This window comes from Papilio machaon, chromosome 26, assembly GCF_912999745.1.
Source record: "Papilio machaon chromosome 26, ilPapMach1.1, whole genome shotgun sequence".
Taxonomy (NCBI): domain Eukaryota; kingdom Metazoa; phylum Arthropoda; class Insecta; order Lepidoptera; family Papilionidae; genus Papilio; species Papilio machaon.
In genome coordinates this window covers 5,423,963-5,429,962 of record NC_060011.1, presented here as the reverse complement: position 1 = coordinate 5,429,962, position 6,000 = coordinate 5,423,963, and positions in this window count along the sequence as shown.

Here is a 6,000-nt window from a genome sequence, read left to right as displayed (position 1 = left end):
CACTACATCCGTATTTAAAAATAAAACAATTGCCTGCAACTTCATCCGAGCGAGATTAGAAAATCTATGTGAAAATAAAGCGTGAGCCCAACAGCAACAGTGACAGAATTTTTACAAATGAATGCAAACAAAAAAACAATCAAAACCTTCCGCTTTATAATATTATAAGTGAATGCACTTTAAATATTCTAGTACGTAGATAACCTAGCATTGCGGTTGTCGTGGTATCGTATATTCGAGTTCATTTGGTCCCGGATGACCGCAACACCGGCCTGCAGTGGCTGTGTTGATTATCTACTCGAATATATATGTAAAGTATCACTCAAATGACGTATTAATAAATCGATTCTTTGTATATTAAAATTGCCATAGTTATAAAGGTTTAACTAGATGTTTATTCATTGTTATTTAAGAGTAGGTTCCACCAGCGAAATACTAGAGTAAAGTCATCTCTTTCAGTATCTCTAAAAATAGCTGATAAAATGTTTCGTCAAATTAATATTATTAACTGCATTGATTAATTAATAACTATTTAATTCTTTTGCAAAAGTACTGACATTATGAATGTGTTAGTTACGTCTCGAATAATATGCTTTGAATTACGCTTAAGCCAGTTACACACCGTCAATTTAAACTGCACAGTTTTTAATTTATTTATTTAGATACACCAACAGGTAAATTATAACACATGCACAATAACTAATATAACAAAAGTAAATTAAAACGGAATAATAATTTATCCAAATTATAGGTGTACACATCATACAAAGCAATTTTTTTTAGTTAAAAAAAAGTTTTAATTGAACAGTTGGACTGTAAAACTGAAGTTGTGCAGCCAGCTTTAGATAAGACGATGTCGCATTGCGTTAGACATTGTTTTGTAAAATGTTTTATTGGTTGACAAACAACGAGACACTTTGTCTAAATTGGTTTAACTAAAAATGGGTTGTAATTTTCTTCACTGCCTCGTTTTAGTTTGTGTTTTGTTTCCTTTATTATTTGATAACTTTTTATTGAAAAATTAGACCAATATAAGTAAAAAAGAAAAAAGACGGGACTTCTTTATCGTGAGACAACAATTCCTTTAGCTTCATTAATTATTGTCGATTGTTCTGTACATTTTGTATTCAGAACGTAGGCTGATGGAATCCAACTAATTAGTAATATTATCTTAGAATATTTTTAACATAAGACTTCACAATTTATGTAAAAAATCGGGTTGATAATATTTAAATTTTTGTATACAAGTGACAGTCTAACAATAACTCAGAGTCAATTGATAACTAAGGGAGTTCCTTAGTGTATATATATATATACACTATATATATTGTTCTAAGCTGAAGCTTCGACTTATATATATATATATATATATATAAAAGAAAGTTGTGTTAGTTACACTATTTATAACTGAAGATCGGTCGAACTCGAAGTCGAAGCTTCAGCTTAGAACAAGGAGACGGACATAGGAACTTTTTATCTTGTGTGCATTTTTTTTTTTCCGCGAAGACGAAATCGCGAGTAAAAGCTAGTTTAGTATAAATAACTTAATGATTGTCTCAGTTAATCACTCAACATCTGTCAAATCATTGATCAGTTTAACGTCGATACAAACGCGCAACACGGAACGCATCTGCAGCAAACCGGAAAATGTTTAATTGAGAACGTATTCATGTATTACTAATTTGTCAGTGCAGCTTCTATGATCATTGTAATCAGCTATAGCCTGCTACGACTGATGTAAAATTCAATGGCTGTTTACCGTTAATCAATCAGTCTAATGGGAATATTTTGCATGATTCTATGGACTGGATAGACCGGTAGAGTGATCAGCACAACCAATTAAATATTAGTATTTTTCTAAAACCATAGCTACTGTTGAACAGATATTTTATGGTTTAAAGTCACCATCACGTGTAAAGAAAATGCTACAAAATCTTGCTACTGTCAGCTGTAATTATTATATCACTAGCTGTAGCCTGCGACTCCGTCTCCGCGGAATAAAAAAAAACTTATTAAGTAACCTATTTGTTCTTCCAAACTATCTTTTACATCTGTACCAAACTTCATCAAGATCCATTGGTCTGTTAAGAAGATAAAGGGTACCTTCAAACAAACATCCATCCATCTAAACATTCGCATTTAATATTAGTAAGATTATTTTGTTCGTTTTAGTCAATTCGCTGAGTGTTCCTAAAAGATCCTTACCTTAATCTATTACGCAAATAGTAACCTTTTCTGTAAGTTTCCTTTGTCGCAATACTTGTAATAAAAACATAATCCCTTTTTTATTGTAGTGCAGTTTAATGTTTGTACAAATATCATTATCGAACATATTGGTTCCCAGATGATTCTTTGTAAAACTTCAAATAACATTTCGTAAACTTTTCTATAAATTTTCATATGATTTATATGCGGAGTTATAATCCAAAGATACTGAATGTCGGAGTTCTAATGCTCTGTCCTTTCGAACATAAATCACATCTGTCGCTTTCATAAGTTTTTGTATCCAACATAAGTGAAATAGACCAACATAACCAACATACGTGTGGCCAACATTTGTGCGTTCAGTCAACTATGAGTTTCAATATAACTGTAAAAAACCGTACCGAAAAAAATAGTTCACAGATCGAAACCATCCGTTAACACTTAATCTAATCTTTGTTAACTTTAACAATTTGAACGCTAGCAACATCATTGCTTGCACGAAAAGGTCACCACAAAGAAGACAGGCGTTAAGTGGAAGAAATTCCGCCTTTTGTCTGATGAGTGTGGTACCGCAGGCCTAACTTTAGTCCTCTTTGCCAACTCTATTCTTACAACGAAAGGATGGGAAGGGGCAGATTTGAAAGAGGAAGGGGAAATATTCTGTTTCTATGCGTCCTCTCTGTTGATTAAAGGTAGGCAACGCGAATGTCTGTGCGCAGTTGTCGAATCAGGTGGCTGCTTGCTCGTCGGACACCTTACAATATAATGAAATATATCATATGTGCTTTTGCATGCCCTTTAATATCTTTCTATTCAAGTTCTAAACAGAAGCATATAAATATATAGGCAAATGAAGTACCTAACAGTATTTTATATATCGTAAAGTAACCTTACACTGAATAAGTGTTGCCATTATCCCGCAAGTAGCTCTCTAAAAGTATCTCGTTACAATTTTTATTAGCATTGTGTAAGGAAGCTCAATTTATTAAGTGATCCGAAGTAAAATAGGTTCTTACATGATATCTTAAATTAAACTAAATACCGTACTCCGAGTGGTAATTGTCACTAAAGGAGTAAGTATGGATCTTACTAATATTATAAATGCATATGTTCAGATGGATGTTTGATTGAAGATATCTAAGGAATGGTTCGACGGATCTTGATGAAATTTGCCACAGATGTCATAGTCTGGAAGAACATAAAGGCTAGTTAATATTTAATTCCGCGCGGACAGTCGCGGGCGACAGCTAGTCTAATATAAAAATCTCCTTTAATTCATTAAACAACCTGAGTACGCAAAACTCTCAACAATTACTAGTAGCTCATAGAAAAAAAACTCCTTTAGAATTTGGATGCTGAAAAATGTTCTAATATTATTATTTATTTATTTATTTACAATACAATAAATAATAGTAGTAAGGAACTCTATTCTTGCATATTTCAACTTAACTTATTTTTTCCATTTAAAGAAGTTATTTTAAAGGCTTTTATGAAAATGAAACAGTCTATCTGAAAGAATATTTCTTTTAATTGTTAAATATGCGTTGCGGCGTTGCCTTTTGAAATTTTTAAAGTCCGACCTCGCTCGGCGGTTAACTTAAAGTTGCAAGTCGAGCGTTATAATTTAACTAGCGTCGCCTCCAAATTCCCTTGCATTATTAACCTTTGAATACATTATATAGTTGGTAGAATTATAAAATAAAATGACCACCCTACTGAGAAGAGGGTTCTTTTGGATGGCATTTAAGTACATACCGAGCGCCGATGGTTCAGGGGGTCAAGCAGTTGACTTGTAATCTACAAGTTCTGAGTTCGAATCCCGACAAGTACCGATGTGTTTTAGATTATTGATATACATATATACCGACGTTCTTACAATGAAGGAAAACATCGTGATGCAACTTGTACATATCTGAGAAGAAATTCAATTATATGTGTGAAGTTAACACGCACTGTTCCAGCGTGGTTGACTATGTCCTAGTTACCTCCTAACTTATGTAGGTACCCCCTACATTATACAGGTATGTTGATTATATAATGAACGCCTTTAATCTATCTATATATATAAAAGAAAGTTGTGGTAGTTACACCATTTATAACTCAAGAACGGCTGAATCGATTTGACTGAAAATTTGTGGGCAGGTAGCTTAGAACCAGGAAACGGACATAGGATAATTTTTACCCCGTTTTCTATTTTTTTTATTCCTTGTGGACGTAGTCGCGGGTAAAAGCTAGTATGATACAAACTATGTCAAAAAAATTGTTTTGATTTACATTACCCAAAGATTTTTACGACCTACTACCATATGACGTCATTGCTTTATTTATATTATTAAATCAAATGAAAGGGATTCCAATATATTTCAAACAAGTGATTTAACAAGTGCCATTCAATATTACATTAATCTTTTTAATGTATTCAATTCTTTTAACACGCAATACAATAAAGTATTTTCAACGATCGCTCCGTTCGCTTGTAATATACGAAGTATTCAGAAAGTACTTACGATGTGACAGAAAGACGGCGGGCGGTCATTAATCAAAGCTCTTTACAATACGCCCGGACTTAGTTTCCAGTCACTTTCTGTTACCTAAATGGATGATTGTACATAGATTGTAAAGCCTTGAAAGATTTTAGTACAAACTTGTTAAGTTTTGAATGAATCACCTGTGAATAAGGAATGATATTTAATATATGTTGATGAACAAGTTTTCGACCGTGACTCCGTCTGCGGAGAATAAAAATAATTACTTAGTAGTCTATGTGTTCTTCCAGACTATGTTTTACATCTATGCCAAATTTCATCGAGATCCGTTCAACCGTTTTGGAGATATACTTTAATAAACATCCATACATCCAGACTTTCGCATTTTAGTACTGATCTTCCACAAAAACCCTTTTATTCTATAACTTATCATTTATAGTTTTTGACTTTTCATCGTATTGGGTAGGGAATAAACGTCCTACACTATACCTAAGATATAAACTATTAGTTGCAAACATCTGGCATGTTGTAATTAAGAGCGCTATAAATCACTCGCCGTCAGATCCAGGACTGAAGGTCAAGGCGACGAACAAGACAAGATTAAGTGGAAAATTCAATTAGTTTCTATGAGCTTGCGACGTCTGGTACCAATCTTATGAACACAAACTTAACTAGTATTTTAAAATATTTATTTATTCAAACAAAAAAAAATAGAGTAACTGTTTAATCTAATATGAAAGCTATTAGTTTTGCTATGTTGTGTTCAAAAAACACAAAACTTAACGTAAAATAATTGTTTATATTGAATTTACAATAACAGTAGAACAAAAACTAAACATAAAATAAAACTCTGAACAACACATATTTGTTAAAACGTGTAAAAACACACAAAAGAAGTAACATGAAAAACAAAAGAAAACTCGACTGATTTAGTCTTACTAATATTATAAATGCGAATGTTTAGATGGATAGATGTTTGTTTGAAGGTATCTCCGGAACGGCTCAACGGATTTTGATGAAATTTGGCACAAATGTAGAACATAGTCTGGAAGAACACATTGGCTTCTAATTAAGTTTTTTGTTATTCCGCACGGTCGGAGTCGCGGGCGACAGCTAGTCATCAATTTTTCACAGCGCCAATTAGTGCCAGTGCTATTTATTACACTGGTGGTGCCATCTATTAAACATTGAACTGCGTTAAAAACTATATATAAGTAATTTGTCTTTTAAAATGTAATAATGCCATTAAATAAATTAAAGTAGAAAACTGTTATTTTTTTATTATAGCTAGCTTTTACCCGCGACTCCG